Here is a 25989-nt window from a genome sequence, read left to right on the forward strand (position 1 = left end):
TAAAATGTACATATTGTAAATGTTGAGTTCATGAGCTTTGCCAATTGTATAAGCCCATGTTATCAACACCCAATACAATATATAGAATATCACTCTCATTCCAGAAATTTCCTCATGCTTCTCTACAGAGGAAACACCATAGATTAGAGTAGTGTTTTCTATAACTTCAAACAAATAGGATCATATAGCATGTGGTTCTTTGTGCCTGGTTTCTTTCTGTCAACACTTTTTTGAGATTCATCTATGTGGTTATATGTGTCAGTAGTCCATTGCTTGTTATTGATGAATACAATTCTATTGTATCAATATACCAAAATTTGTCTATCCGTTATCCAGCAGATATGCATTTGAGCTGTACCTGGGCTATTGTAAGTAAAATTGCCATGAACATTCTTGTACACATTTTTTTTTTTTTTGGTAACGTGTTTTTATGCCTTTTGGGTAAAACACCTAGCAATGGAACGGAATACCTTCTAAATGTATGTTTGACCTACAAATGTTATGTTCCTTATGTTTTAATTTTTCTTTTCTCTTTTCCCCCATATCATTGTACTATATTATACATAAGTTATTTGGATATCTCCTGGTTCACACATTCTTTCTCCAACTGTGTCTACCCTATTGCTTATCACATATACCAAGCTTTCATTTCAATGATTATATTTTCATTTCCAGGATTTCTCTTTCATTTCTTTTTTGAGTCTTCTAGGTATTTTTAAATAGTATCTTCTTCCTTTCTCTTGTTGTTTACTCCATAGTTTGCTGCTTTAATTATTTAAAATAAAATATCTTATACTCATTATTTTCACTTTCTGATTTTTTAGGGCCTCTAATCATGTTGTTTTTTTGTTTCTATTAACTCTCAGTCTTAGTAAGTTATTTCCTTGTGGTTTGTAAATCCATGTTGTAAAGTTTATCTGTGAGATTCATGCTGTTATCTTGATTGTATATATAGGTGTGTGTGTGTATATGTATACACACACACACACACACACATATATATATATATATATATATATATATGTATATATATATTTAATTAACCGTCTTCCACCCCATCCTAGAACTGGAGATAAAGAGTGAAACTTGGAGCCTGCCACAGGAAGGACTCAATCTGAGCAACAGGCAGGAGTTCCTAAAGGTCCCTCCATCCTGGAAGCCTTGTCCCTGGTAGGCAGGGAGAGGGGAACAGTGGAAAGACCAAACCATTACTTTGACAATGCTGGTGCCCAGCATAGTGACTGGCTACCACTCTGAGCACAGGGACTCTGCTCTAACCTGGATTCCCTGGGGACCTGAAAGATTTCTTTGTTGAGAAAAGGGAAGCCTGGGATCTGGCCCTTTTTGAGGGTAAAGGTGCTTCTATACTTGAGCTTGGGATGAGAAGCCCATGTGCACTCCTCCCCTTCCTCTCTATCCACAACATGGGATCACCACATTTCAGCCTTCATGGGGCTGCCTCAGGGTGAGAGGTGACCAGAATAACCTTTATAGCGGAGTCTTGAGGGAGAGCAAGACAGGGGGCCCTTGGTGAGCATGTATGGCTGCCACAAGGGATTTTTTTTTCACTTTCAAATTCTACCAATTGGCAGAGATGCTAAGAACCTCTTCAAGTTAATATCTTAACTCAAGGTTTCTGACCACTCAGGGTGTATAAATTCAAACCTCAAAACCATGTCTATGCACATTTGAATTCTTTTTTTCTACCCAGAGCCCAGATAAAGCAGATAATTTTTCTTATTTCATTTTGCCTGGACATCTTTTTTCTGGTGGTATAGGCCTTTGGGGGTCTAGCGCTTATGCAGAGCCTCAACTCTACCTTCCCACCATGGCTCAAGGCCTTGCCTTTTGTCCTCATGTGTCAGAAATCCAAACCTCTTGATTACCAAGATTACCAAATGTCCCCAAAGCAAGGTTGGGGCTAAAATTAGCACCTCACCACTTTTTTTTTTTAGTGTCTGGAAGTTTCTCCTTTTTCTTGGGAGCTTGAAACTTTAAAAGCTCTCTGTTACATCTGATCCATCATTTCTAGGTGTTTTGTATTTAGAGGTTTTTCTAAATAGGTACATAGTCTGTTATGATGACAGAACCAGGAGTCTACAAGCTGTTGTTTTCTCCCACCAAAGTCATCAATGAGTAATGACCACAATTCTTTCTCCAAGTCAGAAATCAACTGCTTTGGGATTAGGAAAGGGACACTATCCAGATAACAAAGAGACATATATCTTCCTCATATCTGAGAAGCTCCTGCCTAATCCCTTTACTTTATCAGGCTCTAAGGGCTCCTGGATTACTGAAAAAGTTGATGAATGTGGAGAGCATCCTGTGGGAACATTCTGGGAAGTTTAATTGGGAACAGAAAAATATGGAGCCATTTGAAGTGATCCCAGGTCTCAAGCAAGTTCCATGTTCTTTCAATGTAAAGATTCCACTCCATGTTGTTTTGTTTTGAGTCAAGGAAGTACCTGAGCTGAAAAGAAAAAGGAAAAAAAAACGTTTAAAACCTAGACTCACCGAAAAAGACAGAATTTTTCTAGTAGATCTCATGAGACAGGATTTGGGAAAGAGAATATTGTTAGTTTGGAGAAAATGTGCCCCGTTGAGCTTGATCATTTAGCAATGTACATTGGTCTGAGTAAAAAGACTGGGCCATTTCCCTATAATCTCCAGCCCTCACATGAAGTGTTTTCTTCCCTAATTGTTATTTCAAAATCAAAAGTTCTGTGTTAAAGGCCTTTTACGAAATGGCAAACAAGAGGACAAGCATAAACAAGTGGTCAGAGAAGAATGGTTTTTAAAAGTCCCATTTACACAGTTTTAGAGAATAAGAGCAAGCCATTCATGGCACAAAAACAAAAACAAAATCCCCAAAAACCTGTGACAGTGGCTACTTACTGATATGAAGGAAGATCCCTATGAGGATTAAATACGCAGAGTCAGACCTGAAAAATATTCAGGGGTAGGAGATGAGGAAAGAAAGTAATGTCATAAAGAGAGTCACTGACTACAGAATACGTCAAAGCAATAGTCCGTAAGGACTTTAAGCTACTCTGGATTCGACGGGGCAACATTATGATGCTTTGTTCTTGGTGATCTACCTCTGCCCATCAAAATGATGGCCCAGCCAAAGAGAATAGATTCTGAGACTCTGCTCCTTGGGAGGATTGGTGGTGAGGGAAGCCAGGCAGAATCCCAGTTCGGAAAACTGTAAGGACTAAGCAAGAGCAGAGAAAAGTAACTGAGAGGAGCAGAAAGGAGTCAATTGAAATAGATCCCTTAACCAGTGGAGTGTGATCATGAGGGTGGAGACAGCAGTCTAGATGCTGGATCAAGGATTCCATGTTGCAGGTAACTTTCTGGGATACTAACAATGGCTCCTCCCAAGCATCCTTTCCCAGGGTTTCTTCATGCCCATTATTCTTTATGATTCAGCAAGAACAAAGGATCAAATTCTTGTCCAAGAGTTCCAAAATAGGCTCTTAAAATTCATAATGGAAATGATCTTATTAAAATCCAAAATATTTTAATTGTATGAATTAGGCTTTTCAGTGACAAAAGATTGTTTCGGTTCCAAAAGCTTGGCTTTGAATATCAGGATCTAATGGTCTGAACAAAAAGTTTACGCTATAGTCAAAGTTTGTTCTATAAACAGTGGAGTTGGAGAGATTGCAGGGTGATGAATAAGCCACCTTCCTCCTCCCACGGCAGCCACTGCCCCCACCCTCCAAAGACCCGTGGAAAATCTCACAGGTTGGAGGAAAGAAGATACTTGGGAAAAGAGAGCAAAAGAGTGAGTAATTGATATGAATTACTAAGAAAGGGCCTCCATATCCTGCACATCCCAGGTTCCAATCCATGGAGCTGGAGCCAGGGCCTCTAAGAGAAATCCCAGATGGATTTTTAGGAGAACCTGAGAGAACAAGAAACTTCTGCCTCCCTTTTCAGGGAGTAGTCCTGAGACACAGAGCCAATGAAGACCCATTGATGGGGTCATAAACAGCTGCCAGTGCACAATGATAAGGACCAGGCAGATTGAGTTATAGCTTGCAGATACCAGCAGAAGATGGGCAAAGTAGAAGATGGCTATCAAATAGATTCACTCCCTTCAACAAAGCCAGGATGAAAGAGAAACTGTTGTCATCCTGACTCCCAGAGCTTAGATCACCTATGGGAGACAGAGATACCTTGAATTGACTGAATCCAGTGTTCTACCTAGGGAGTGGACAGGCGAGCTCAAGGACTAAACTAAGATTCGGTTGTAGAGAAATATTGTAGAGAAATAAAGGTACATCTTCGCACACCTGAGTTTTTTGACTGTGGTATTTACACCTATTGAAAGATCTGGATCCAGAGTAACACTGATCTAATGCCAGACCTCCCAAACTGGTGTTTAGGAAACCAAACATTGTCTCTAATTAAACTGTATAGAGTTCGGAAATACACCTAACCATACACCAGAATTTAATGTAAAAGCTCCACTTCAGGCCAGTGAGGAAAAGATTATTCAACTAATAGAATTGGTATAACTAGGAACCATTTGGAAAATAATTAAGGAAAATCTCCATCTTGCTCTTTAGACCAAAATAAATTTCATAAAGATCGAAGATTTAAACTCTGCAAAAGAAACTATAACACTTGAAGAAAATGGGGTATATTTATTTCTAATAGTAGAATGGGGAAGACTTTTCTAAGAATGACACAAAACTTAGAAGTATAAAGAAGATTGATACATTTGACTACAACATTTTTTATTTCTGTACAATAAAAAATAATGAGCAATAACTGAAAGGAAATTGGTAAATTTGGAGTATCATCTATAACCCATATTGTAGGGCTAATTTTCTTAATTTATAAGGAACAGATATAATCAGTTAAGAAAAAGATGACCAACCCCAGAGAACATTAAACAAAAGACATGAACAAGGAAGGCAGAAAAAGAGATACAAATAGCTAATGCATACATGAAAAGATGTTCAACCTCATTAATAATTAAGGAAATGTAAGCCAAAATAACATTTTTTGCAACAGTGATCATTTCATTACTTGTAGGCTCAAATGAGTATTCCATTTGTACATAACAACACTTAAGAGGAAATGGAAAAATCAAGGGATTTTATTACTAATTTTCATAACAGTAACACTTTAATATGTTTTTTAAGTTTTATTTGTTTATTCTGAGGTAGGGGGTTTGCGGGGAGAGACTCCCAAGCAGGCTCCACACTGTCAGTGTAAAGCCTGATACAGGGCTCAAACTCACAAACCATGAAATCATGGCCTGAGCCAAATTCAGAAGTTAGACGCTTAGCTGACTGAGCCACCCAGGTGCCCCATATAACAGTAATACTGTAGCTAAGCAAGTTTACAAGCACAAATGGATGTAAAAAACTGAGTAAACATTTACAAATCTTTGAATTAAAGATAATTTCCCACATTTTTTGACAGAATGGGGTTACATTACATTTTCTAAAAGCATATTATAAGTAAATTCACATTTTAAAATAATCCACTTCCTATGAATTTCACAGTTATTAGAAGAAACCAATGCAATGCTCTTCTGTTTTAATGCTCCCAAACAGTACAACAGCAGTCTTTCAGGAATACCTCCTTCCTTTTTTGTGTGTATATGCAAAATTATCATAGTCTTGCCCCCGGGCCATTGATATTTCCTTCTGAAAGACATACAGAAAAATTCTTAATTCTAGTGAAGCAAAATAACATTTTTTAAATCTATGAAATTGGCAAAAATCTAAGCTTGATAATACTTTTGCTAGGGCCATGGAAACCAGACATCTTCATACACCTTTGATATGAGAATAGTTGCCATAATTTGTCAACATGTATGAAACCATTTAATCGATGGTCCTTTCAGTGCTAGGAACTTACACTACAAATACACCTGAAAAAGTTCATGAAATAGGTTCATTGCAGTATTGCTTTTAGTTTTGTTTTCTTTTGTTTTTTTAAAGGAAATTCTCTTTAAGTAGGGATCTAGGGAAGGGACTGCTCAAGGCAGGGCACAACATTGCAGGAGCCTGGGGGAAGGAGGAGGGTCATGGACAGTAAACCTGACTCACATGGAAGTTAAATTCAGTTCTATTTCTCCGCTAAGTGATCCCCCGTCTTCTATCTGTGCCATGAGGTTTTGTACTTTCTTTTTCACTTAATTCAGCCCTAAAAATGTTAATTAGAGTCCTACTATGTTCTATACATCCTGTATCATGTCTCTAATGAAGCTGGAGTTTGAGGTATTGGTGTAATTTGAACAAGTAGAAAAGGTAGGAAGGTCATTAAAGGAGGAAAAACCAACGTGGGGCTGTGGGAGTGTATGATATGCTTGAAGAACAAAATACATCACATCTGAATTCTTTTTGGGGACAGGAGGAGTGTAGTTAAAGAGTAAGCCTATGGTCAGACTATGCTGCAGGAGCCATCTCTTTATCAACAAATGATCATTATTATTACATTTGCGTTTTTTTTGCAAAACAACTCTGGCAGCCAAATACAGGGTGGAATGAAGAGGAAAGAAGGCAAGGAGGCTAATTAGCTGGTTGATGCGATGGGTAATGAGGTCAGAACAAGGTCAGCAGGAGGTAGAATGGAAAAGGTTGAGAGGGTTGGAGACAATTTAGAGATGGTAGAGACATAAGATGGCTACTTATCAGATGTGGGAAGTGGAGACGAAGTCATTTGAGATGGCATTTGCAAAAGCTAGTTGTTGTTTGGAGGGGAAAAGGTGCAAAGGAGGTGAAAGCATTTCTAACTTTACAGATAAGGGAAAGTTGATGCTGTTAACCAACATAAGGAGTCTGGGAAGGAAAGCATTTGGTTGAGGGCTGAAAGACATGCTAAATTTTGGAGGTGTTGAGTTTGAGGTATCTAGCGTCCAGGAACAGATGTCTGATTGATATTTGGAAAATATGATTGGAACCTTCCAAGTGAAAAAGACTGCTCCATGGGTAATGCCAAGAAGAGAAGAGAGTGGAAGTAGAACTTTGGAAAATACCTGTATTTTAGGGCTAGGTCAAGGATGGGGTGTCAGCAAAGAGATTGGAGGAGGAAAGGTCAGGGCCCATAGAGAGATAGTGCTCTGGGAGCCACAGGTGGAGCCAGCCAGTAATGACAAACAGCGGGGCGAGCCCTACAGAGCCCCAAAGAAGTCCAGCTGGGCAAGCTGCCCCCAGCCCCACTCTGATGCTCTCCAGCTGCTCTCTAAAGTTTAAAGCACTGGCAGTCCCTGCTAACCCACGGTTTCACTTTCTGAGCTCTGGAAGCAGATAACCTTCCTTCTGACGTGTCCTCCAATGCTACAGCACGCTGCCTACGTCATTCATCTCATTTCATATCACAGAGGCATTTTGTTATCTCACGGCATCACAAGAAGAGAGGTGAGTACAGAACAGTAAGATATTTTCAGAGAGAAAGACCACATTCACTTAACTTATTATAGTACATGGTCATAATTGTTCTATTTTTTAAATGTTTATTTTTGAGAGAGAGAGACAGACAGACAGAATGTGAGCAGGGGAGGGGCAGAAAGAGAGGGAAACACAGAATCCAAAGCAGGCTCCACGCTGTGAGTTGTTGGCACAGAGCCCGACCTGGGGCTCAAACCCGTGAAATGCGAGATCGTGACCTGAGCTGAAGTCAGACACTCAACCTACTGAGCCACCCAAACGCCCCTTAATTGTTCTATTTTATTACTAGCTATTGTTGTTAATCTCTTACTGTGCCTAATTTATAAATTTATCATAGGTATTTGTGCATATGAAAAAACATAGTATACATAAAGTTCAGGCATCCACTGGGGGTTTTGGAATGTTTCCCCTGCAGATAAGGGGGACTACTGTATCGTTCAGCTTTTTATATAAAAACTTTCAAACAGGTTCTAAGAAATAAGTGCTATAATCCCCTTTGTCCCAGGAAACACAAATATAAAAAGATGCAATTTCCTTATACTCTTTGGCAAGTCCAGGGCAATGGAGCTCCCAGTTCTTCAGGCCTTAGTCCAAGGCCCCACCAGCCAAAACCTTCCAAGCAAATAAATAAACAAAAGCAGCAAAAATACACCAGAGTCCACAGAAAGTCATGCAAATGAAATTACATTTCTTTTTCCATATGAGAAAACTTGCTTCTGACAAGAATATTGAGTTCCTTTCCTACGTTTTATAGCATAATGTTCCTGTTCTTTCTTAAATTTTGTAAGAATTTCTCAGCAATCTTTATGCTCCGTAAATCCTGACAAAGCCAAGGACATTCCTCAAGGCTGGCTTTTGTTAGAACACCTAGGGGACGATTTCTAGACATTTCACTTCACTGACTTTTTGGGGAGTTACTAGATATTTAAGTGTGTAATTAATCCTAAAGCCCTTCTGATCGTTTGCTTGGAAAAAAAATTGATTTAGATGGCTATGACAGACTCCTAGACATGTCTTGCAACTTATATAAGAAACCAATGAGTTATTACAAAAATAACTCAAATCTGTATATTATGACATAAAGCTGCCAAAACAAACTTAAGATGCAAAGATGTTTTTAATAAAGAATGTTTTTAAAAACAGCTGCATGTGATGTACCCAAAATAAGAGTACTTTATTAAATGGCATTTTTTGAAGTCAGAATGCAAACCAGGCACTGGGAGTGAACCAGGCTCAGCAGGTAAAGAATAGTTGTTTCCTAAAATAAAGTACTAAGGACTCAGGAGCATAACTTGGAAAACATAGTAATTTTGTTTTAGAAATTCAATTTTATTTATAAGTTTAAGGAACAATCCTCACCTCACAAACTGTCAGATATGTGGACAACTAGAAAATTTAATTGAGTTAATCTAACTTAGAAATGGGCTTTATTTGGTATCGATGTAATAAAGGAAACTTCAGTAAATTCAAATAAATTGAAGGGTACCTAAATTCGGCTAATCTTTCTCTGTGGTCTGGAAGTAAGCAGTGGTCCTTCTCCTGTTTAGAGTTGGGCCTTCAGCTCCTAGACTTTAGACCCAGGCTCTCCATCCTCCTCCAAAAATTACCAACTCGATTGGTGCCTTCCTTGTGGCCTTTTCATCCCCTGGCTCTACCGGATTCTTTAATTTTGTCTGTAAGTGATCTCTCTGTCCTGGAAATAAATATACCTGTTAACATAGCCCTGTGATCCCTGTGGGATCTACTCCTTTCTCTTGTTCCTTTCACCAAACATTTCATGATTGGTTGTCCCACAAGTTACTGTCCTATCAGTGCCACCCACTCAGGCCTTTACCTCCTGCTGCAAAGCTCCTGTCCACTATTCTGCTCAGAAATCTGTTCATCAAATCAGTGGACTTTTCTCGAACATCATTCCTCTTGAACTCTTCAGCATCTGGCCAGCCTTTCCTCAATAACAAGCTACCCTGCATCTATTGGTGTAAAACTTAGATCATCTGAGTCTTCACAATGGTGAAGAACATGATTTTGTTGTCAGGGAGATCTGACATCACCATTTTGTAGCTTTTTGTGGCTCTTTTCCCTTTGGGGGAAATTCTTGCATTTCTCTCAGCCTCTGTTTGCTCATCTGTAAAGTCCAATAACTCTTCCTCCTAGGTGAGGCTGTGAGGATTAAATAAGAAAATACACGTAAAGTTCCCAGTACATATTAAATGCTCAATAAAAATTACCTCTACTAATCCCATCTTTCTGATTACTCCCTCGTCTCCTTGCTGACTCCTCTTCATTCCCCTGTTTCTAAATGTGGATTTCTCCCAAAGCTTTGTGCCACCCTCTGTCTGCAAGTTCTCCTTTAGATGCCCCATCTAGTCATTATGAGCACTACACTAGAACCTTCTAGTTCAAAGTGACTTCTCTGCCAAGCTCCATCCAATCCTACTTTACAGACTGCCCTTAAGGACATTCCTCCATGAATGAGCTATCGCCCCTCAACCTCAACCCACAACAAAAGGATCTTCTCTTCTACTTCCTGTAACCTCTACCAGTGGCATCACAGACATGGGACCTCAGAGTCCTTTTTAAATCATTCCTCTTTCACACCTTTCTGCCCTTGGCATACACAATAGCCTGTTTTTATTTTCTAATCTCTTTTATTTCTTGCTATGCTTTTCTTTCCAATTCTCAGCATTTCAGCCTAGGCCAAACCCTAATCTTCTCATCCCTCGATTAATGAAACAGCCTCACAACTGGCCTTCCTCTACCATCAACAGATTAATTTTCCTAAAATGACACTTTAATAATAATGCTCCCCACCTCAAAATCTAGCAACGCTCTTCCCCCTACCAATGTCTACAAGATGAAATAAAATTCTTTGGTCCTCCACACCCAACAATAATCAGCCTTTCCAAGTTTGCCTTCCAGCTGAAATCCTCCAAGTTAGCAGTGATGTGTGATCCACCTTTGCTATCCCCCATGGAAATCACAGGCCCAGTCAATAAATGTTGGCTGAACTGAGCTAATGTAACTGATGTCTTCCTACAATTATAGGCATTTGTTGACTGAATGTCAAATTCACTCTACATTCATTCATTTAACTAGTACCTATTGTCTAAGTGCCTGAAACTATACAAGCACTGTAATTATATAATATTTATAATGAGTAAGCATAGTGATCAGGATAGGCCAATTTATGCTGTGTTAACAAATAATCCCCAAATCTCAGTGGCTTTACACACAGTATGTTTATCACTCACCTGGGGCAGGTGACCTTCAGTGAAGCTGCCTTTCATATGACGTTCTAGAAATCCTGCATATCGTCAAATGGATGTCCATATTAAAATATCCTTCCACAAGCACCATGGCCAGAAAAGACAGCGTGGAAAATCATATGCTGGCTCTTAAATACTTAAACCTGGAAGGAACACACAGAATCTCTATTTACATTTTATGAAAGCAAATCATATGCCTAATGTCAAGGAAATGGAGAAGAGAGACCATCTCATTTGTCCAGGAAGTGATGGAGAGCCAGAGGACTGATGTATTAGGAATGAGCACAGTGAGACAGTCAATGAATCAGAGTTTAATATAGCTGTTCTCAAACTTTAGCATATGTCTGAATCAGTTTGTCAAAGCAGAGATCACTAGGCCCCATCCCCAGAGTCTCTGATTCAGTAGGTCTGAGCTGGGACTGAAAACTTGGATTTCTAGCTGGTTTCCAGGAAAGGTTGATGCTGTTAGCCTAGGGACCGCACTTTGAGAGCCACAGGTGCAAAATGCATCTAAGTGACCTTTTCTTATTTTAAATGGTCCTTGCTCTCAAAGAACCCATAATTTAAATTGGGTTAGAGTGAGAAGAAATTGTTGCTAGTGAACGGAGATAAATACTGGCTGGAAATGATCAGGATTGACCCAGAAAAGTCAAAACAACAGCTAGAGCCATTTCATCCCACACCTCCTTCCCCTTGCTGAACTTGACCCCATTTTTTCACTTCTTCCTTCCCCATTCTCTTCCTCGCCTTTTCCCCCTCTGACCAGGGATTTCTCCCTGCCCTGTTGCTCTACTCTCCCATGGATCTTCTCTACAGTCCTACCTTTTCCTTCCCACCTGGTCCCCTTTTTCTCTGTCACCCTGAACCCACATTTCTGGCATTTACTCCCATCAATGGCCATGCAGAAAATGTTTGCTGTCATCATTGAAAATCTGAAGGAGGATCATCAGCCACTCTGATCAGTGGAACAGTTGTCGCCCATTCAGCCTAAGGCCCAAATGGGTGCTTCTGCATATGTTTTAGGCAAATATTTATCTCTTTATTTTCTTTTCTTTTAAAAAAAATTTTTTTTAATGTTTTATTCTTGAGAGAGAGAGAGAGAGAGAGAGAGAGAGAGAGAGAGCATGAGCAATGGAGGATCAGAGAGAAAGAGAGAGAGGGACACAGAATGTGAAGCAGACTCCAGGCTCTGAGCTGTCAGCACAGAGCCTGATGTGGGGCTCGAACTCACGACCCATGAGATCATGACCTGAGCCGAAGTCAGATGCTCAACCTACTGAGCCACCCAGGCGCCCCAAATATTTATCTCTTCTACCCACTGTGGGTCTCTTTGAGAAAGGTGTGTATAAGATGGAGGAAATATGAGAGAGTAAAAAAAATAATAATTTTTCAGGACCTGGAGGCAGGGCAGGTTGGAGACAACTCAAGTGAATAGGCCATCCCTACTGTTCCCATGACACCATCCACAGCTGATCTTATGGACCACAAATTCTGTGGTCTTGTTGGTGACTTTCTCCAGTCCCCCTGGCAGGCTTGACTATCCAGTATCAGCCCAAGCTCTCCAGCTCTCTGGTCATCTGCAGTTGTCAGGACAGATGTAGTCCAGGTAACAAGGAACACTTTCCCCACACCATCAATGAGGCACCATCCATGTACCTCAAATCTGACCTCGAGGGGTTGCTTCTGGGATTGACCAAGCTGCACCAAATGGAAATGCCAAAATCTTATTTCCCTGTGCTATGTGACTATATTAGATTCAGTGGAGCCTGATTCAGCTCACCAGGGGTGAAAAGCAATTGGGTCTAATTGGATGCTCCTGCATTTGAGTTCCTATGAACTCACTTTTCCAAAATATTTAATTGGCTGTATAATCAGGAGTCAAATTATCAAAATTCAATGAGATCTGTCAAATATTTGAAGTATAGTTTCAAATTAAGTCTGCTACCAACATTAACCTGACCCATAGGGGACACCCGGTACCCCTTCTGCTGCTCACCACTCAAAATCTATCTGTAGAATTTCTGAAGAGTCAGAATTTCCAGATTTTAGTTTATAAATTCTAAGTTTCTATATCACTTTATTATCAACTTGTGATTTTTTGTTAAATTATTGTAATAGCCTTTTATGTTCAGATGTTAACATTTACTTTCCTGCTTAGTTTTACAACCTTTTTGTTGTTTATTTTAGCTCTTGCCCATGAGTATGCTTTCTTCTGTTTTGTCATAAAAAGGTAATAAGGGGCTATTGATACATTTCACTTTAGTTCTATAATGTCAAAAAAAATTTTTTTTAATGTAAAAGATGGGCTAGAAAAGAAATTGAGGGTAAAGTATATATAAATCAACATTTTTCTGTTCCTAAAAAAATGTATTCTCCAAGCCACCAAGTAAAGTTGTACAGTTGTGTTTTCAAAATGGTGACAAGTGAGGGGTAAAATCCACTCTCCTGGTGCCAGTGGCGCTGTGTTTACCTTATGGTATGCAGATAACTTTTCCTGATTTGCCCAAAAATACCATATAGGGCTCCAGTTGTCCTGCTTGCTTCTTCTACAGATTCAACCTACACAAATAGATACAAAGCAGAAAACCAAATCCCACCATCCATTCCCCAGGATGTAACCCCTATTAATATTCTGGTGTATATGCTTCCAGATCTTTCTTTTTTAAAAAAAAATTTAATGTTTTATTCATTTTTGAGAGCAAGAGTGTGAGCAGGGAAACGGCAGAGAGAGAGGATCCAAAACGAGCTCTGCGCTGACAGCAGTAAGCCCAATGTGGGGCTCAAACTCATGGACCACGAGATCATGACCTGAGCTGAAGCTTGACGCTCAACTGACTGAGCCACCTAGGTGCCCCCAGACCTTTTTTTTTTTTTTTTTACTACGAAATTATTATATTTGAATAGGTAAATTAAAAAAAAAAATAGAACCGTACCAAAATAGACTCATTCAACTTACATTAAAAAAATATACATATGTCAGGGGCGCCTGGGTGGCTCAGTTAGTTAAACAGCCAACTTTGGCTCAGGTCATGATCTCGAGGTTCACTGAGTTCGAGTCCCACATCAGGCTCTGTGCTGAAAGCTCAGAGCCTGGATGGAGCCTGCTTTGAATTCTGTGTCTCTCCCACTTTCTGCCCCTCCCCAGATTGTGCTTGGTCTCTCTCTCTCAAAAATAAATAAATGTTAAAAAAAATTTTTTTAAATATGTCAAGAACATCTTCCTTAGAAACATGTTTCTACCAGCCTTTCTTCTAGGGAATAGGGATACAAAAGTGAAAGTAAAAAGAAAAGCCTTTGGAAAGTGTAGGTTTTGGTGGAGGGGGCAGAAAATAAAAAGCAAAATAATAATAATAATAATAATAATAATAATAATAATAATAATAATTTCAGTCAATAGTATGTATTGTAAAAAAATAGTTAAAGGGATAAAAAGTAGAGAGGAATGGTATTTTAGGGATGGGTAGTGTAGGGATCAGAAGGAAAAGAACCTCACCTTCAGATGACTCAAATGAAGAGACTTTGATGAAGGAGCTGGGTACAGAGGCATGAAGAGAGGTATAGGGCAAAAGACAAAAGATGATACTACTATCCCAAGGGCTTAAGGGACAAGGAAAGGAAGAAAGGGTCACAGGAGATCCCAGTGCAAGTGGGGCATGGAGGAAGGGCCTCTGGAGTTGTCAGGATGCAGCTATTCCTAGAGAAACAGGCCTGAAGCAAGTAAGGGAGTAGCAAAGAAATACCCTGGCCTCTCTTCCCACTTACTGCCATCCTGCTGGGGCCACCCATTAACAAACCCATAAGGAACCCAGATGTATGGGAGATGCGGAGAAGTAATTAGATTTCAGATAATTTGAAGGTAGAGCCAATAGGTGTTGGGGAATGAAGGAAAGAAAAATACCAGATGTGACAGTAAGGTTTTTGGCCCAAGCTACTGATTGAATAGAGGTACTACTATTGAGATGAGGAGGGTTAGGGAAGAAGCAGGTTATGGAAGTTAAAAGATCAGGTTCAGACATGTCTGATTTGGGATGTCTATGGCTAGTAGGCAGACAGGTGTATGAGTTTGGAGCTTAGAAAATAATTTGGGATTAATCTGAAAACAGATGACCATGGGGCTGGTTAAGATTGTCTAGAAAGGGTATGCCAAATAAGCAAAAAGAATCAAGGATGCTGTCCCTGGGGTCGTCCAACACTCAGAGGTCCAGGAGATCAGATGGAACCAGCAGAGGTAGGGAAGGGTCCAATAATGTGGGAAGAAGTTGGGAGAGAATAATGAACTGGAGACCCAGTGAAGAGAGTAATTTCAAGGAGAAAGGAGTAGTTATCAGGGGATGAGTGTTCCGATGAAGTCCAGTGACCCTGATGACAAGATTTTCATGGAAGCAGTGAGGATGAAAGCCAGATTGAAGTGAATTTTAGGGAGAATGGGAGGTGAGAAAGTGAAGGCAGCAACTACAGGCAACTATTTTAAAGAACTTTTGCAATGAAGAGTTATAATGGAGGAGAACTTCACTAGAGCGGTTTTCCAACATGAGAGCCATCTTACGCTGATGGGAGTGATCTCTTGAGGGGGTGAAAACTCAGTGCAGAGAGGAGAGGGCATGATTGCAGAGGCAAAGTTGTCAAGGAAGCAGGACAGTGACTTGACACATAGTGGAAAGGTTGTCCCACACAAGCACAGAGACTGCTGGAATGCCATGACAACAGGGAAGATGATATAGATGTAGAGGTAAGTCGAGTTGGAGGTGGGAAGATAAGTTGGATCTCTCCTGACTGCCTCTACTCAGTAAACTAAGAAGCAACATCATCAGCTGAGAGTGAGGCTAGGGAGAAGGTGCTGGAGGTCTGAGAGGAGAGGAGAACATGTGAAATGGTCCTTCCTGGAGAGAAGAAAAGATAACTTACCATAAAAGTGTGCTACAACTGTCCGACTCTGGGAACAGTAAATCTTAAGTGAGGCCAGCCAGCAGAGTGTGCTCTCTCCATCCATTCCCTCTTTCACACTGAGCTGCTCAGGTGCAGGTGTGGTAAAGGGAGAGAAATGGGTGGCCCTGGAGTTTTGAGTTTCCCTTTATAATGGCTGCATGATAGTCTACTTTTTGTGGGTGAAATGATTTCAAGCTTTGACTTTGAGAGTCCAGTTATGGTTTATTTAGCCATCATAATAAGAAAGGGAGTTGAAATGTTTAAGCAATATTAAGCATAATGTATTAAGTATAACTGATCTAGGATTCAATTATATTTTTATATTTGAAGGCTTTGAGACAATTTATCTTGAAAGAGCATTAGAAATATGTAAGGTCAGAGCACCTGGTGGCCCAGTCAGTTAAGCCTCTGATTCTTGATTTCAGCTGGGGTCATGTTCCCACAGTTCGTGAGTTCAAGACCCGTATAGGGCTCTGTGCTGACAACGCAGAGCCTGCTTGGGCTTCTCTCTCTTTGCTGCTCCTCCTCCTCTCTCTATCTCTATCTCTCTCTCTCTAAAAATAAATAAGCTTAAGAAATATGTAAGTTGATTATGCCATTATAATGTCATTTTTAAGATTTATACTACGAAATAAAGTTTGTAGATTTCTAATTTTTTTTTAATTTTAAAATTCTAATTCCAGTATAGTTAACAGTGTTCTAGTTGTTTCAGGTGTACAATACAGCAACTCCACAATTCCATATATTATTCAGTGCTCGTCAAGATAAGTGTACTCTAAGAAGTAAATCTTGAAAACAAGCTGGTCAAATAATTTATTAGTTGGTGGCTTACCATCAAGCCTTTACATATTCCTTTAAGGTAGCGGAGCTCAGGATGGGCCAGATTGAAATGGGGTCTTTCAGTTGGTTCAGGTGGATTCCTCAGGTCTCCTTCTCAGCCTAAAGTGGCTGCCACTACATACAGCATGCTTTTCTCATGGCAATGAAAGAATACAAGAGGTGGGTCCAGAAGCGTGTACTACCCCTTCGCTCAGACCTGGCACAGCATCCCCTCCTCCCATATTCTGTTGGCCAAAGGAAGTCACATGGCCAAGCCCAACATCAATAGGGTGTGAAGGTAGAATCTGTGGGAAGCACTTCAAATTTCAATGGCAGATAACATGGACCTATCATCTTATTAGAGGAGCGAGTGAAGAACTGAAAACAATAATCCTGATTATTGCTTATAGGAAGACTTCTGGTCATTGGGAAACATAGACTTCATAGATACATGAGTGGGGTTTTACATGTACAAGAATTTGATATTATGCATGATACAGTCTACCCGAAACCTCAGAAATTCTCAGAAGTTCTGTGTTCAGAATGATTGGTCACTGGTCTGAACACCCATTCATCTCTTTCTCAGTCTCCTAAATTGATACTGAATTGTTGTCAAATGGGCCCCAGTGGTTCTATACTTATGAATTGAACACAAGCTGGCCCTCACAAAGGCAACTCTTTCTTCCTTCCTGATCAGGTTTTGTGCTTGGAAAAGTTCCCCGTTTAAAATCCTTAAGCTCTATAAATTCAAAATCACTTCATTTCTTCAGGCAAGCATTTTTAAATTCCGATATAGTTTCCGAATAGGGTCTGTCTGGACATGGTCCAGGAGGGCAGGGGATGGGTGGGGAACAGAGATTTACAAGAAATATTGCAAATGACTGATTTACAATAGTGAGCATGAGGCAGTGGTTCCCTAAGTCCACTAAGCCATTGTCAGATACAGCTCTGTCACCAGGTTCTTAAAGATTTAAATAAAGAGAAATGAAAAAGGAAGACAGAAAACATGTTTTCTTTGAGGTCTGCAAGCCAAAGTGGTGTTCTTGTCTCTTAAAGAACACTTCCTAACCTACGTCATTTTATTGCTTTTCTATCTTCCCAGGACTCAAATGGGGGTTTCGTTCAGTGGGTACTAATCTTTTTTCTTGACTATTTCCAGAGACAGTGATCTTTTTATCCTTGTTAATAGTTTCCTTCAGTTTGTTTCTTTTGATTCTGTTACTTGAAGCTCTTCACAGATTATTGGATCTTTGAAACTGTATTCCGACTCTGTTTAATATTTTCAAAAACACACATCCATGTAAAGAAAAGTGAAATGTATTTTGATGATGAATTACTGAACATATTGTTGGCATTTTGGTCATTTTTCCTTTACCATGAGAAATCTCAGCTTCCTGGATGCTATATATTCTGCAGAAGTACTTACCTGTGATTTCAAACTTCTTATAGCACTACCAAGTGCAAAATATCTCATTTCTTTTTGGTCTGTGAATTTAAGACAACAATTTCAGCATCCTGTCATGCATTAAGGCCCTGCAATTCTTCCATGTCATGGTTAGTTAGGATCCCCACCCAGAACCCCAAAACAATGCAAGGTGAAGTCCGAGATTAAAAAGCCTGTATTTGCTGTTCTGTTGTTATTTAAGAAATTGCTTGGCTTCTTGAGTTTTAAAAGAAAAAAAGTGATGAGTTATGGACATTTTTAAGCCTTTTGACTTGGGGGTATTTAATTTAACCTGACCTTGTTACTACTTTTTACCTATGAAAATAGACAACTGGGTATACAGATACATTTTTAAAATCCAGCTTATTAGCTGGAAATTAAAATTCTCGGACAAGGCATTGGATTTTCCAACTTGTAAAAAATTAAATTGAGACGTTTGCCATATTAAGAATTGGCATCAATAAAATTGTTATTTAGTTCCCCTAAGGCATCCCAGCTCCCAATAGTAGAGAAACATTTTATTTAATGAGCACTTATTAAGCGTCTTGTTACTTACATGGAAAGGATTGTTCCTCCTCTATTATCTCCCCCAGACATAATTTCTTGAAGGTAGATATTTATATCACATGCAATTAATATCCATTATAATATCCTAGGACAATTTTAACTCCGTGGTTATTCAATTAACAATTACTGAATGCATTTTTTCAGACTCAATCCCTGATCACTTGGTAGTAATGACCTCAGCAGAATGGCAAAATGGAGTCAGAAATAACTGTTGGACTTCATCTGGATTAAATCAATAGGGTTTACAACACATTTCAATGGATAGAGACAAGGATAAATGCCTTTGGGGCAAACTGCAGAAGGAATTAAAGGGAGCAATGTGGACCCTTATTTCAAACTATAATAACTTTACAATCTAGTCTCTTCACCAATAATTGTTAATTCCCAATATTTTCCAGTCCTTCTGGGCATATTAAAAAAGGAAAGATTGTATACTGAAAGACCCTTCCCTTCTGGCCCCAAGTAAGAATATAAATAAGGAACCTGAGTCTAATTATCCAGCTTTACATGAGTCTCCAGGAAAAAAAAAAAAAAAGTAAAACTTAAAACATTTTAATCTTTTAGAAGACATAGAGAAAACCTCACTTCTTGTTGGCATGGAAAACAAATATATAGTGTTTTATTTCCTTCAAATTTTAGAGTATAAAATAGACTTGACTCTTCGTTTTCTTCCTTCCCCTCTCCTTCCCTTGCATGACAACTCAGTCCTGAAGGGGGGCAGAATAAATTAGTCATCTGCCCCGACTGGGAGAGTCACAGTGCCCTGGAGCAAGGTGCTGAGCTCAAGTCAAACAAGGGATTGACCACCCAGGATGGCTGCCCCATGTGGGTGTCAGAGTCAGAGTCAGAGCTAGGTAAGGAGGGTGCCCACAGAAAAGGGACAGCCTGGTGTAGGCTGTCAGAGAACGAGCAGGGTGAGGAAGGCATCCAGGAGTGAAGGCTGCCCACACAGAGTGCCGAAGCCCAAGCAGGGTAAATAGGTGTCCATGAGGTGGGGACAGCCCAGCCCAGAGGGAGATGAGTGCTCACGTGAGCAAGAGTAAGGCAGCAGAGATAGGTAACAAATGAGAAGACTGATGGACTAAGTAAATAAATTAAGGATATAAAGACTCAGATTATTCATTGTCAGAGAAGGGAGAAAACTAGAATGAAGCCCGTGGTGTTGGATTGGAATTGAAGGGTATCGGTGTGAACTCATGACTTTCAACATACGTGGGTATAGAGATGTAGAAAAGCTTACGAATGCAAGCGTGTCTTTATGTAAGAAACATATGCTTTATGTATATACTTTATCAAACATATATCCTAAGTCTAATTAGACCAGCTTAAACACAATCTTTTAAGAAATATTTTTTTAAGTTTATTCATTGATTTTTGAGAGAGAGTGACCAAGCATGAGTGCAGGAGGGGTAGAAAGAGAGGGAGAGAATCCCAAGCAAGCTCTGTGCTGTCAGCGCAGAACCCAATGCAGGGCTCGATCTCAGGAACTGTGAGATCCTGACCTGAGCTGAAATGAAGAGTCACTTAAGTGACTGAGCCATCCAGGCACCCCAACTGAAACATATGCTAAAAAATACATATGGTTATCATATATGTGCTCAAATTAATACACACACACACACACACACACACACACATACACACACATAGTCCTATCTACTGAGGGGGCCTGGGAAATAGCCAAATTCTAATAGCAATGAACATATACAGCAACCAGACCCTGGCTTATAAATACGATTCTCCTCTAACAGAAACCCAGATTTCTTGGGGATATGGATGATTCTAGAGCTGGAGCAGGGAGAATATGTGATGAGCTTATAACATCTTATTATATGAGAAGGCAGACATGCTCAAAGAATGAAGGGGGAATGACAAAAGGCTACAGAAGCCAGCTTGAATGAGCTGTCACTGCCCAAATCAGGGATAATTTGAGCACCAAAATAAAAATTAATAATAGTCATAACCTACTGAATAAAATAGGAAACCATGAATCCAAACAGATTTAAATAATGAGTGAATTGAAAGTTTGATGAGAAACATAGTTTCAGCGTGCCAAAGGGAGTTAAGAGACTTTCAGTTTAAGAGCCTGACAGATGCCACCATAATCAGGTGATCAAAGTGAAATTCATTAGTAATGGAACAAATCTAAATTGTACATCACCTGATAGAATGCAAAGAGAACACTGTGATATTCCTACAAATGATGCATAACCTGAGCATCATCATGAAGAAACATCAGATGAAATAAAGGGACATTATTTATTTACAAAATAATTAGCCTGTGATCCTTAAAAGTGCCAAGGTTGTAAAAGGCAAAGAAAGACTGAAGACTTCATCAAGACTGACCAGAGACTAACGGACAAGTGATTAGAACATGGGATTCTGAACCAGATCCTTTTGCTCTAAAGTACATAACTAGGATACTTAGTAAAACTTACATGAGGCCTGAGGAATAGAAGTTAGTGATAGCTCAGCATTAGTTTGCTGATTTTTGAGGGTTATTTTGTGGTTCTGTAGGATGATGTTCTTGTAGGGAACTGTACACTAAAACATTGAGGGATGATGAAACACCAGTTCAGCTACTTCCTCTCAAATTATTCAGGAAAGCAGAGTTTTCTGTCCTGTATCTGCAACTTTCTGAAAGTTTATTACTTACCGTTCCAAATTTTTAAATAAAAGATCATATTTGTAAAATATTTATTTTAAAGATAAATGTCCTTCCATTTGGACTGTTCCTACTTTTTACTTTTGTACTATCAGTATTATGGACAATGCACCTGGAACTTCTCAATGGTAAAGGGGGCATCTCTATCAGCGTCTCCCCCAAGGTGCCTGGAACATCGCAGGCACTCATTAGCGCCGCCTGGACTGAGAGAACGAAGAGATCTCTACAGACCACCTTATTTAGGTTTGCAACTGTTGTTACTTTTTCCTGTCAACTTTAATGATGCTTCAGGAAAAACACATTAAAAGGCAAGGTTCTGAGAACTACTTCTCACTTTTCTCCTATTGCCTCAAAACAGATCTCATACCCCAAATAGAATTAAATTCAATAATAGCCACCCATATCCATTTATTATATCTGCCATTTATTATATCAGCCTATATCCATTTTATTATATCTGTATTTTATAAAAAGGAGTGGAAAATGAGAAAATGGAATGGTTGATATTAGTGAAAAATATAGGTTTCATAAAAGTAATACCATTGAGATGAAGATAGAAAAGAGTGGACATGCCAAAAACTGTAGATTTCCACCTTATCTGGATGTTCGTTGGACTTAACCCAGGTCACAGAGTGTTCTATTATAGGAGGAAAGCAAGATAAAAATTTCAGCACAAAAATGATGTATCAGAAATACATATTTGAAGATTGTGTTTACGCTGATGTAATTAGACTTAGTTTATATGTATGTTTGATAGTCCATTTACTTCCATGCGCTCAGGAAGGCTATATATATGTGTGTGTATATATATGTGTGTGTATATGTATGTGTGTGTATATGTATGTGTGTGTATATGTATGTGTGTGTATATGTATGTGTGTGTATATGTATGTGTGTGTATATGTATGTGTGTGTATATGTATGTGTGTGTATATATATATATATATATATATATATATATAAAAGCAGTAGGTTCATGAGAGAAAAAGTCCACTCCTCGTAAAATTCAGACAACTTTCCAAGGCTGTGATGTTTAGCAGCCATGGCCTGGGAATGGAGAGATAGTTGAAGAGAAATCATGGAGGTGGCCAAGATGATCACCCCCACGTTCAGTGGTGACATGAGATTATAGATCACCCACCCACCCATAAATCTCATATATACATGTCCAGGAGAAAGAACCATTGTTTCTTTCTTTCTTTTTTTTTTTTTTTTTTAAGCTGTGGCCCTGATTAAAGCCAAGATTGTCATAGATTTTATATAAGTTTTTCACTGGGATTCAAAACTCAAACTCCACCCTAAGGGTCATGTCATTCCCCACCCCCACCATTTTAACATGGCTAGAATGCAGGGCATGTAAAGGTAAGGGAGAAGGAGCAGAGGGAGGAAGAAGAGGAGGAGGAGGGAGAGGAGGGAGATGAGGAAGAGGAAAGAAAGATATATGCTATATACATATGCATTTCAAAGTTATTGCAAGGTGATGAGATTTGAGGCCGTTTGTTTCTGTACTGTCTAAATCTTCTGTACTGACTATAGATCAGTTTCATAAATGTTTTAAGAGTCTAAAGCAAACACAGGAAATACATAAGCATTTTTTTTAAAAAACCTCTAACCTCTGCCCTCTCTCCTTTATACACATACTAGATGGTATAAGAGAACTATTCAAATAAACCATATCAAGTGAAAGTAAGCAAAAATAATAACTACTCGGTACAATTAAGAGAAGTTGTATTTCTTTCTGGGCTTAAAAATACATATGCAATTCTTCTGATCATGCATTGGCTATATACATCAACTGGCAGAGTAGTGTTGCCTATTTTAATCTAGAAAAACAGCATTTTGCCATCCTCCCTCCCTCAAGACTCCCAAGGCATGGTAAACCATAAGCATCTCCGCAAATGGAAAACAATTCCTTCTGGAGGAGAATCAGCCGGCCTCAGGGCACACATGTTGTGGAACAGCCACCTGAAATTCATCACTGTGCTGCCTCGGGGGATGTTGCAGAGGACTTTGTTAGTATTTTACGACAGCCCCTTTATGAGAAATTCCTCACTGTTCTTAGAGTTAGGAATGGTTCTTCTCCTTAGTCCGTTTGGGACCTACGTCTCTGTCTTCCATTAAGAAGTTCAGAGCAGACTTTGTAGCCCAACACGAGCAAAGAGAGCCATCATTACAGCACCTGTTGCAGGTACGGACCACTTCCACTTCATCTGCAGCTTTCCTACGCCTCATCTGGGGCTTGGCACCTTCATCATTTGCTTTTTTTTTTTTTTAATCTCTTTGCATTGTGTATATTTTGGGAAATAATCTTAAATCCTTTCCAGGGTAAGAAAGGGCATAAATACATACATGTACACATTCTAATTCTAATATTTTAATTGTGAATAAGTGAAGCATTGATCTTTGGCTGCATCAGTTATGTTTTTCACACCATGTCTACCTACGTAGAAAATGGTCAAGTAAGTCAAACAAACTACCCTAAATTCTTGTTTTTTATCCTCTTCGCGGTCCATAGCCCTTAATATGTCGTAAACAATAAGTAGCAAAGTCATTTATATCCAGACTAACTGCTTCAGGATCTAAATTCAACCATATGATCCCTTTGGCCCTGCCGTACTGATTCACACCTCTTAGTGTGTTAGCAGAATTTGCTAGATTGCCCTCACGAGGAAGTAGAAGTATTTCCTCCCTGAAGGTACTCTCTGAATGTAAAAACATGGATGGTTTGTTTCCAAAGTTGGAGGTAGGGAAAGAGTGGGGGCAAGAGTAGGAGGGAAACAGGGAGAGAGTGTAATTTTGATATAATTCTGTCTAATCATAGAAAGATGTGTAGCTATTGCTAGTTTTTGAAAAAGAAAATCAGATGCAAGTTAGGTAATAGTAAAATTACAAAGCATGTTTACTGTTTTGGTGAGTCAGTAAGTGTTGACATGGGGTCTGACCAACAGAGACAGCATTTTCTTGAACTATTCCAAACAAAAGCGAACAACAAGCGTGTGTGTGCGCGCGCGCTCGCAATATGTTAATAGGGCAGGACCAACCAGGGGAAACGAGGAACACAAGTCAGTCAAAACTTGCTATAGCGCGAAGCCCTTTATTTGATTATATACGAAATAAGGAAGATCCCCAGCTTGACATTCATGAAGAAAACGTTTTCTAAGAAAAATATGGTTTTGATTTTTTAAGCTCTGATGATTACTTCTACATGGAGCTAACACTCAGATTTATTTCTAAGCAGTCTTCACTTGAATATGTATTTGAAATGCTGTAGCTCAAAGGGAATATAAAATTGTGATGTTAAACCACCTTCTTGAGATGTGGTTTAGGAAAGATTCCAAGAGAAACTGCTGATATTGCAGGTAGTGTAGCATTTGCTATCTCCAAAGCCTTGAAAGCTGTCTTTTGTTTTGTTTTGTTTGTTGGTGGAGTCTGCCCCTAACATCAGAGCTCTAGGTAGTTCAAACTGAAACCTCAGACCTTAATAAGACAGTACCCAAACTTCCACAAACCTTGAAAAGGCACAACTAAATTGCATTTCCTAGAATCATAAAAACAGGGTGCAGAGTGAAATTGGAATCCTAGAATTCCCACTCAGACATTCGAAGAAAATGTTAAAATATTCCAGGAAAATGTCTAAAGATATTTTACACAAAAATTTCACAACTTGTTCCACTAAGCACAGAATGAAATGGGTTTAGATTTCCTCTAGCAATTGGAGGCCAGAGGCTATGTAAATAAAGAAGGTGATAGAGTGATTAGATGCAGCATCACCTCACCTAGCACGGCCTATGTACCTCTACCCGCTCTGCGGGTTAGCTAACAGTTGCTGCACTGTGTGCCTTGGGTCTTTCTAGATCTAAGTAAAAGTCAATCCTCAAGGCCCTCATAGTTGAGAGAAAAAGGACAAGTTAACCAATAATTAATAAAAGAGGCAGCAAACAGGATGACTAAGATGCCGCAAATGTTAGCTAAACCACAGAGCGGATGGAGGTACACAGGCCATTCGCTAGGTCAGGTGATGCTGCATCTAATCACTCTATCACCTTCTTTATTTACATAGCCTCTGGCCTCCAATTGCTAGAAGAAATCTAACCCATTTCATTCTGTGCTTAGTGGAACAAGTTGTGAAGTCAGGTATCCAACTTCAAATTCTAACTCATATCTAACTTATATTGACTGTGTGACTTTGAAAAGTTACTTCTGTGCCTCGTGTTTTATACACACATTATGAACATTCAGCTAAATACACACACACACACACACACACACACACCGAAATAAATCAATAGTTCCCTCCTACGGTGATTGTGAGAGTTAAAATATGTTCATCACCACAAACAATCAGCAGAACTAAAAGACAATTTACTGAATGGGAAAAGATATTTGCAAATGACATCCAATAAAGAGTTAGTATCCAAAATGTATAAAGAACTTCTACAATTCAACACCCAAAAACAAATAATCCAATTTTAAAATGGGCAGAAGACATGGACATTTCTTCAGAGAAGACATACAGATGAACATGTCATAGGAAAAGATGCTCAACATCACTCGTCACCAGGAAAATATAAATCAAAACCACAATGCAATACTTCACAGCTGTAAGAATTGCTAAAATCAAAAACAAGAAACAAGTGTTGCTGAAGATGAGTAGAAGGAATCCTTGTGCACTGCTGGTGGGAATGCAAACCGATGTACCCACTGTGGAAAACAGTTTGGAGAATATTCCAAAAGTTAAATATCAAACTACCATATGATCCAGTGATCTCACTACCAGGTATTTTACTCAAAGAATATGAAAATTCTAATGCTAAGGGATATATGTACCTCTATGTTTATTGCATCATTATTTATAATAACCAAATTATGGGGGCACCTGAGTGGCTC

General features: G+C 39.2%; 1 long non-coding RNA gene across 1 annotated transcript in view; it reads left to right on the forward strand.

Moving 5' to 3' along the window:
• The first annotated feature begins 6319 nt into the window (after positions 1 to 6319).
• LOC123380077 overlaps positions 6320 to 25989 on the forward strand; it is an 86637-nt gene continuing 66967 nt past the window's right edge. Inside the window, exon 1 of the long non-coding RNA XR_006585354.1 lies at positions 6320 to 7385. This is a non-coding gene — a long non-coding RNA (uncharacterized LOC123380077). The remainder of the gene's footprint in view (positions 7386 to 25989) is intronic.

The sequence above is a fragment of the Felis catus genome, chromosome C2, assembly GCF_018350175.1.
Source record: "Felis catus isolate Fca126 chromosome C2, F.catus_Fca126_mat1.0, whole genome shotgun sequence".
Lineage (NCBI taxonomy): Eukaryota > Metazoa > Chordata > Mammalia > Carnivora > Felidae > Felis > Felis catus.